Here is a 10,315-nt window from a genome sequence, read left to right as displayed (position 1 = left end):
TGTTCATTGCAACATAGAAATATGTATAAAAGCTCAATATTTATTCAATTAAGTACCGATAACGCGTAAATTGAGAGTAGGAATAGAATTTCGGAGAATTTCCCGGAAAGCCGGAAACACTTCCCACAGACTGTTTATTTTATGCATTCCGCCCGACTGATTTACAGAATCTGTTAATATTGTGTACAAAACATGGGCGATCACAGATGTTAGGTTTCTATAAAAAATTGGCTTATTATTAACTTATATGTGAAATGGAGAAGGGTATGGCAAACCAATCTATTGGAAGTACCAAGAACGTTGTGTGTGTTTTATTCCACCTAATGACCACCACTCTCAGCCATTAGGAAATTACGACTATGAAGAAGAGATTTTTTTCTAATATTGATATAGGATATAGACAGTTTTTAGTTGATAGCTTTTCGAACTCAAAATTCTTGATTTATCTAATGCTATATATATCAAAATAATTCCCACTCATCCTCGCATGTTCTCGGTTACTTTCTTGGCTGTGACGCTTCCGGTTTCGGGTCACAGTACCAACAATAAATGAAAATGAATATACCTTAAAATTATTGGCATAAAGGTCAATTTCCGTAAAATCATTACTGTATAAAGCCATCCCATTACTCCTAGTTTGCAGATATATTCACCAGTATCTTTTTGTAAACGATACGAATTTCTTTTATCGAATTTGTCAGGACAGCTTTTTAATGGCGGACTTGCCTTAATTTTATTTAGACTTTTAAAAAATGCCTCGTTTTTGTCAGTTTTGAAGTTAATTTATCAGTTCCTTTTATATTATAATTAATAATTTAAAACATTAGCAATTTTTGTAGATAGATATTGAAAATTTTATAGATTTGGAATATTCTTTGATTTAATGAGTAATAATTTAACCGAAATAAACATCCTTTCATTTTGATTGAGCTGAAAAAATGTAATTCCACTACATACATTTATTAGGAATTCTGGAAAAGTTTCTGTAATCATGAATTTAGGAAACACCGATACCAGGCTCACAAAAAGAGCAAGAGCTTCAAAATACCTATTCTTGAAACTAATGAAGGCGATACTTGAATAGAAAACCTCACGCACAGCTTCTGTTATCCCATTACATGTAGCCCAAATAAACATCTAATTCTTTCCTGCGCACCTCTGCACCCTACTCTATCCCGTTCCCACAAATGTATCTATCCTTGTCCAGCTCAATTCGGGTTTGTAGCAAACCACTGAGCTCCTAGTTTCGCCCGAGAGCTCGCGGCGATCGCATGTGTTGATCGCATTCGAATTTCAAAATAATACGATACAGGCGTATTTTTGCCGGAACATTAATGAAAAAATTATGAAAACGCAGGTTTAAAAATCTATTGGGAACACCGAGACGTAGTTAACTGTGTTTTTAATTAAACTTTGTGCATTGAGATACTGAGTGATGTAGAGAGAGCGGCAGTACGGTGAGTGCGTTACAGTGCCAATTTCAGGTAGATATAAGGTGGCTGAAAATTGTAATTTTGAGGCCTTGGGGCGAATATAACTCTTTTATTGTTGCTTCGAGACTTTGAGTGCCCTTCTTTATGTTTCATCTTTATTATTCTGGATTACAAACTTTTTTGTTTGAATTTTTAATCAGGTTTCTCAGGAGAATTTCGCTTTTGTTCGTTGTTTAGTTAATTCCTATTTAATTTAATGTATTTAATATGATTTTCACAATTTTATTTATTAAAAAAACAGTTCTTGTCTGAGTTGAAATTTGGAAATGGGTATTTTACTGTACATATTATAATATTTTCTATTACACAAGATAAGTTTTAATGTTTATGTTTGATTAAATTATTATTATTCTTGTTGAGATTAAAATGTTAAATTTCATAATTTAATATTTTAATCTCAACAAGAAGGTACTATATATTGGCTATAATAATAAAAAATAGTACCTTCCATTCAAGTTCGATTCATATGTTCAAAAATGTTTGTATTTATTTCGAAATTTTAAACAATATAATAAAATTCGACAAACCATTTTCTAGACAAGAATATTCGTTTATATAATAATAGAGCCTTATTATCACAATACTAAAAAGGGTTGAATATTCATAACCCGTACAAATTGCGACGCCCTCATAAACTAAGCAATTACTTATTCAAATTGCACAACATTACTTTGCCAGTATAAATATTACATACCCTTCAGGCTTCATACAATTTCGTAGATGTTTACTCTACGAGCTACGGCTACGATCGTAGCGGTCGTAGCACTCGTAGCAATATCTTTGTGAATTGTTTTTTTTTTTCGTAGCGCTTATCTTATAGAATATCCCAACTATACAAAGTCTCTCTCTCATCTGAACGTATTCCCGGCTGCTTTTGCAGCCATTGAGCATCGGAGCCCAGGATCCCCTTCCCTACTTTTTTGTCCCAATTATCCCAATTATTATTAATGCGAAAGTCAGTTTTTTTGTTACCTCTTCACGTTTTATTTACTCAACTAATCTTCTTGATATTTCTCATACTTATAGTAGGCAGTACGGGGAAAGACATTTTATAAGAAAAAGCACATTTCTCGTGGTCAATTCTCGGAGGCGAAACCGCGGATTGAAGTTTGTCTGTCCCATCCTATACTAATATTATAAATGCGACAGTTTGTGAGGATAGGTGTGTATGTATGTTTATCACTTTTTCACGCAAAATCGACTGGACGCATTGTTATGAAATTTGGCACATGGGTAAAATGTAACCTGGAACTTCCTACGCAAGCACAATATGAAGTAGACAGAGCAAAGTGTCGTGAAAATAGAATAGAAGATTGCCTTGGCCTAAATAAAATACCCAGTTTAGCCCTTTATTTAGCCCTTTATGTACAATCTCCATATGAGAAGACTAAGCAAACTCGCATATTTTGCTTTTATTTCGCCCCCATTAAATATTTTGTTATTTAAAAATTTTACTTTAAATTCCACGAATTTTCAATATTATATTTTTTTTTTCACTTGCTTTTTTGAATATATTGGGAGAAAATTATAGCCATTATTTTTTTTTTAATTAGCTCTCAGGTCCCACTTCTGGGCAAAAGCCTCCCCTATTTGTTTCCATGTTAAATACATTTGATTTGCTGAAATAAGTATATCTATTTATTGAATAATGACCTATTTATTTTTTATAAATCCTATACATATGCTTACACAAATAGATTGTGACATTAATTTTGAATTACGAGTATGTTTAATAAACTAAATACGTAATTTAAAAACTGAGTGAGTGAGTTTGTAGGAACTTCGAAATTGTATGTATCCTCTATTATAGAGACTAGAGAACATAGCATTCTTAATATATGGGAAAATACCGCTATAGCTTCACAGACAAATAGTCACGTCGAAATACAAATCTTGCTTTAAATACCTGGGCTTATCGCATTAATGAAACCATTTTGTGACATGTAAATGACATCGTGAGAGCCGGGACAAAACCAACAGTGAAACAAATGACAGTCACAAATAAAGGTACCTACTGCCGGCGACGTCCAAACAGCAATTAACGAAGTGAAAATATTTTTTCAATTGTGAAATGAACAATTTTGAACGGTTTTAAACAATGATTACAAAGCGTCGAAAGTAGCGTTGTGTTAAAACATATTTTTTTCGTCAAATGAAGTGGAATTTATAGTTATTTCTTATTATTTGAGATATAAAATCAACTTCAAATATAGTTCTGATAACACAGTTTTTGATGACCTTTAGAGTTATTTATTACTAGCCGTTGCTCGCAGCTCCGCTCGCTATAGCCTTTGTATATAAAAATATACAAAGGTTAATAATATAATACTATGTATTGTGTAGTGCTAGAGTAGAGACCATATACCCGTACGAGGACGCAATGAAGACATTTATAATAATTTAAGACGATGTAATTTTCTACACGCAAGACGGGATTGGACAACGATAACTAGAAGATTGGAAGAGGTCTATGTCCAAAATTGAATATAGAATTATAGGTGCTGTTATAAATATATTAATAAATTGATCGTCTATGCTCTATATACCCTGATATAGAAATATAGTTTACTAGCAGCCCGTACCGACTTTGCTCGGATAAAAATATGATAATTTACACACATAAACCTTCCTCAGCAATCACACTATCTAGTGGTGAAAACTGCATGAAAATCCGCGGAGCAGTATTTGAGTTTATCAGCGAATAGACAGACAGATGCGCCAGAGCACTTTGAAAGTCAGTGCCTAAATAAAATTTATACCACGCGTATATGGTATAACAGATCCTATATTTAAATTCAGTCGTAAATAAAAAAATAGTACCATTTTTAAATCTTAAAAGCTTTCAGTAATGTAAAGTTTTAAAGCTTCTTGCAACAAGGTAACATCTGTTAAGCAAAAAATGGACCTGGCTTCGAAGATTAAGATATTTTCTTCAACACTTATCTGTAAAATATACTGTATTCGATAAGGGATATGGTTGGAAATTGCTTGGTGTGGATTTGAAGGATTGGCCAATCCCGCGGCTTGCATAGATGGAGACAAGTCGAGGCATTCTCTGGAGGTTTATGCCCGTCACGATCGCAGCAAACCATAAAGCGCTTTACGTTGAAAATTGAAAGTGACTTTAGCTGTAAAACGTACCCGGCGAACTGCTGAAACGCTCGAGGAAATATCAATTTCAGCGCTTACTCCGCTTTATGTTTATTTTCTTAGGGTAAGTAGGTTATTCGCAGTCAGGTAGCAGTGTGTGCTCAGGATCTTTGAACATTGGGGTGTATGTACAATCGTTACAATCGAGGAATTGTTTTTTTAGGCGCATGAGGCTGATAATCTCTAAAATTTGCATGTACCTACGCGACGAAAATTGCTGCACGATTCTGGAATAATGTTATATGGAGTTATGCATACGTATTTCATTGATCCGGATTATTTTCTCACCTGAACGAAATTTTCTAATTGCAGAATATTAAAAAAATAATATTCCATACTTCCATATGAATGTTATAAGTCTATCTGTTATGCTTTCACACTTAAAACGTCGAAACAATTTCGTTGAAGATTATATTATTCGTATAGTAACTAAAGATTAGAGTTTAAATATTTATTTTTCTCTACCCCCAGAGACCAGAAACTGGCGGTGAAAGTTTAACGCGCCCATTCGCAGGCGAGGTTACAGGAAACAGCTAGTCTCGCAAGCTTCATTTTAACATCAGATTATACTAAACATAGCGAGATCTAAGCATTATTTACGGTCAATTTGTGATCAAAGGGATAAAATATTGTCCCAACATTTAAACTTGTTTGTACATTATAGCATAACCGACTGCACGAAAGCATTATACTCGTAAACGTCACAGTGAGAGTTTCTTTGATAAAGTAAGACGAGACGGGTGCGGAGTGTGGTTCAAATGTCTGGTCCAAGTTACGAAAGATTGACGTTTGAGCTATGGCACTGCTTATAAAATATACAGCGTCCCCCAATCCGTTGTCGGAGCATCTTCCATCTGGATATAGTCTACCATTGCTGAGAGATAAATTAACCTGCTAGATGAATCTGACTGATCTCGTTGGTCAGTTAGACGTATCAATCACTTGTGAAACACAATTATTAACGCAATTTATTTCATGTGATACTAGATTGACTATCAGATACTTTATCAGTAAGTGGTGAAACAGGCCCATATAGTTGACATTGCAGCGGTCCTTTATAGCGGAACCACGTACAGTTTATGTTTATAGTTCTATTCAAGTAGTATCCTGCTAATATTATAAATGCGAAAGTTTGTATGTATGTATGTATGTATGTATGTATGTATGTATGTATGTATGTATGTATGTATGTATGTATGTATGTATGTATGTATGTATGTATGTATGTATGTATGTATGTATGTATGTATGTATGTACATACATACAAACTTTCGCAATACACACATACATACATACATTACATACATACATATGTATGTATGTATATATAGTATATATATATGTATTGTTATGACATTTGATACACGGGTATAACCTGGAATAACACGTAGGGTACTTTTTATCCCCAAATTCCCATGGAAGCGAAGTCCCGGGGCGCAGCTAGTAAAGTAGACATTTAGCATCCCCGCTACCTTCTATGCCCGATGTCTGATTTATCTTAGCCGCACTCAGGAAGATTTATTCGCGGCGTGCCTCTGACACCATTCTTCAAGAAGTTGCACCTGTAAGTGCATAATGCAATCTGCACTTTGTTACGTGAGAAGGAATAAACTATACTGATTTAAGTGCATACTTACGTTTATTATTATATGCATAAATTTACTTCAAATAATACTAAACTTAATATATATATATATAGTGCCAGCTGCTTCTCCTCCCGCGTAGATTGTAAAAGTCAATCAAGGAAATAAATTGGAGATTCTTCTCATAGTCACGTCACGTCTAGCTGTATAGCTAGACGAGTCATCTCGAGAGCGAAGGCTCTAGACAACTTCGCAGTTTGCCAAAAAATATACAAAAACACTTAAAACTTCGATTCTTGTAAATACTCTGTGTTTGCAAAAAAAACCGAATACACGGCATAAATTAATCATGCATTCGAGTGGAGTTTACAAACAAACGAAGATCGAGAGGCGGGAAAAACGTTCTAGAGCTCGCACGAGTGAGCGCAGCGTGAGTCGAGTGGTGGTGAATTCTGTAAAATCGATCAACAACTCGACAATCGCTCATTATATATACTGGGTGAGCCAGCGTTCGCATTGAGCGACTGAACGATGTTCGATGCAATTCTTTTAACTTGCTGCCCGCAGCTCCGACCGCTGTAGCCTATGTTTGACCCTGACAATATTAATTTCATACATTACCAAAATTGGCTTTAGTCGTAAAAATGTGACAGACAGATAGATAGAATTTCCTATTTATAATACTAGTTGTTCGCCGCGAACCTAGACCTCGCGAACTCAATAAATGCTCATTAACATTTTACAAAATTGTGAATATTTCGAAAACGACTTAACCGATTAAACCCACAAACGACTTAACCCCACTAACTAAAAAATTCTATTGACAGCTCCTAAATACATTTTAAATTTCATCAAAATCAGAGCTACTGTTCGAAAGTCGAAAGTTATCGTGTTACAAACATACCTGTACATACAAAAAATCTATCTATTTTTGCCCCAAGTTGAATTGTCGAATTCGTTCGAATAAAAACCTAAGCTGCGCATCGTGTAAAACTTAGAGAACGTGTGGACGCAATGACGGGCTACGTGTTTCATGGTAGCCCCCCTATTTTTGCACACCAAAGGCAAATGATGAGACAATTTTGTAAAATCGAATGTCAGCCCGTCAGCTATTTACAAAGAAAAGAATTCTTATTCTACACTTTCTTAGTTCTTTTTAATTCTTCAAGATAAAAAAATGGCTTTGAAAGTTAGTCAATTTGTAAGTTCCTTGCAGGCAACACTGCACCGTGATTGGTTTTGTAAACGTTAATCGCATCAATTTTCCTTGAAGTGTCTTTTATCGAGCTTGCGTTCTTGGCAACTGTTCCAAGAATAGTGATTAATTAAGGAAAAATTTCTTTATTACTTTCTTTTCTGCATTATTTCTTTCAAAACGTTAAACATTTTTTCTATTAGAAAAGCGCAAAAGTTGAAGCGCACGTTTAAAACTTATCCAAAGAAAGAGTATAAAGCCAACTAAACCAAAATATTGCAATATTCTGATATTCCATATCGTAAAATTATGTGAAAATATATCTCAATATATGAATCTTTCAGCCAAGAGGCTGAGGAACCACGCGCATTAAAATATAAAAAACGATATCCGTGTATGTATTTGTAAATCTATATTTTAGGTACAGAGCATGATGTTATTAACGACGACGCAGATGCAATATACAATCTACTTTTTTATATTTTTTAAATAGCATGTTTAAGTCTCCCACTGCTGGCAAAGACCTCCCCTTTCTGCTTCCAACCTAATATAACAAGATAATAAAACTTTGAACGATTCAAGGTGAAAATTGAAATTAATTATTTTTATAAATAAACATCGTATAAAATGTAAACAGAGTTTTTTTTACAGAAACGATTTAGTAATCAAATACATACAAACACTCTAATCATTTTCCTAAAAATCACAGAAGCCTAAAAGTAAATATAACGCTTCGCGAATGGATCACACCGATATTCCGTTAAAACCCATACAACCTTTGATGTAGGGGGTTTTTAATATACAAAGCCCTTGTATGTTCAACACATGCACCAGTAAGCTTAGAATACACGTGCCGTTTATTTTGACAAAGCCCTCTGCTGCTGGCGTTTCGCTGCCGATATTACGAAATGTGACCATGTCTAAATGAATATATTGGGTATATTATTACTGTTTATTGGTATTTTATTACACTACACACTAAGGTTGCACCGTCAATTTTGAGATTAACTTTAACGTGCACAGAAAGACGCAAAGTACGCCATTTTGTCTAGACTACAGCCACGCGTCGGTTAAAGTCATTGTTAAATATCATAGGGAATATTTTTACGTTGCTATAGTTACAGAGTGCAGAATTAAATTAAAATGTTAACAGCATAATTAGATATCGACAATGACAGTCTTCCATGATATATTGACTTGTGCACCATGGCAACGGGTGATTTGTATTTATGCTGTTCCCGGCACCGGAATACAATAATAAAAATACATATTAAAGAAGAGATCTTCCCTTTACAGAATAAAAAAAAAACAACAAACTTTTTAAAATCCAGGTGTCCCTCGGCAAAGCACGCTAGCTCATCCAAGCGACACTCGCTCGATGTTTGTCCACCCAAAATAGACGTGAAATAGGTCATCGCACGTTGACAAACCACAGTCTCCGTGGACCACATCATATATAACACACAACTAAATCCATTTTAGTCCATATTCCCAAGCAACAAGGCGCTAATTCAATTTCAGAACTGAAAATTCAATTTGTATTCGCTTTGTAGGTTATAATTGTAGTATTGAGGTTTGAGACCAAAGATCAGTCTTCCGTATAGTTTATGTTGAATTCATTCACTTGTTAGCATTATCTATGGCTTGTTTATGGTTTGAGTTTATGACCAAAGTAGATCAGAATCTAATAATATAGTTTTACTGCCTCCTTTACCTCATTGCTTAGAAATCTAGGCCGGGTGATATTTGTAGGATGAAACAAAATGAGTTGTGGTCGACAGGTATAGTTTTTGAAAATAATTTTTTGGAACTTAATTTTTTTTTATATGAGTAACCGAATAAAATCGTTCCTTGATTCAGTATTCTGTACCTAAAGTATTTCAGAATGTTGAAATTGGCTACAATTTCCACTACTTATATTATTGACAGTTCACAATGAAATTTTTAAAATCAAAAATTATTAAAAAATATGACTAACACTGTTCAGCCGTCACTTGGTAACATAGGCTATGTTACTAAGCATAACGTATAGGTTCCTACACAAAAACTTTTTATATCTTGGAACTTACACATCAGTATCTGTCAAGACGCTTACTATATTGAGAAGTGGTAAAAGATATAAATTTGGGTAAATTTCAAAAAGGAATTTTGTATATCCAGGGTCCCATGAATATACAACATTTCTTTTTGAGTTAGTCGTGTGAAGCGAAACCGGGGGCAAAATCTATTATTATTACGTCAGCTAATGATGCATACCAAGATATTTACGCAAATGTAGCTTAATTTTTAGCACGACTTACATTAATTACATGCTAATGTTTTGTTTTTCCGTTGCTAAGGTATTTAAAAATAATTTCGCTCGGCGTCCGCATTAAAGTTTGTGTCTCATAACTCCTGAAATAAACCGGCTTCTTCTCAGGTTAGTATGCCAAAGTACTCCAAGGTTACACTTTTGTAATTCTTTAGAATGCAATGCTCCGCAAAATGTATAACAAAATAAAATTTAAACTGAAATACGACTAATGCAGATTTATTTACGTATCTGATTGGGGGTCAACCAAGTTATGTAGTGTGATTGTTAAATTGGTTACAGGTCACAGGTTCTATTCCCGATTGATGAATATACCTAATGATACCAAACTTTTAAAGCTTTTCAAGCGCAGCACTCGTGTAAACTGAATATATGTTGGGAGGATGTATATCCTTCGTTGATGTTATTGTATACCCTTTTTGGGAATGTTATTGTTGCCTATCAGCTGCCAAGGCTATATATCCCTTAGTCGCTTCCTACAACATCCACGATAGAATATGTAGTCCTCAAGTGACCACCCTAGCCCTACCACACGATACGTTTAAAACAGTGATAATGATCTTGGAAACTAAAGAATGAATA

General features: G+C 34.4%; 1 protein-coding gene across 2 annotated transcripts in view; it reads left to right on the top strand.

The window, feature by feature from the left end:
- The first annotated feature begins 1,231 nt into the window (after nucleotides 1–1,231).
- Nucleotides 1,232–10,315, top strand: part of mspo (M-spondin) — a 52,773-nt gene continuing 43,689 nt past the window's right edge. Inside the window, exon 1 of one of the 2 annotated variants that reach the window (XM_053748769.1) lies at nucleotides 1,232–1,457. The gene's annotated coding sequence lies outside the window, so the exon portion shown is untranslated. Of the gene's footprint in view, nucleotides 1,485–10,315 lie in introns of both variants that reach the window. The other variant, XM_053748770.1, reaches the window with a different exon arrangement.

Source organism: Plodia interpunctella, chromosome 8 (genome assembly GCF_027563975.2).
Source record: "Plodia interpunctella isolate USDA-ARS_2022_Savannah chromosome 8, ilPloInte3.2, whole genome shotgun sequence".
Taxonomy (NCBI): domain Eukaryota; kingdom Metazoa; phylum Arthropoda; class Insecta; order Lepidoptera; family Pyralidae; genus Plodia; species Plodia interpunctella.
Note: the sequence above shows the minus strand (reverse complement) of the source record. Positions and strands in the feature narration are given on the sequence as shown.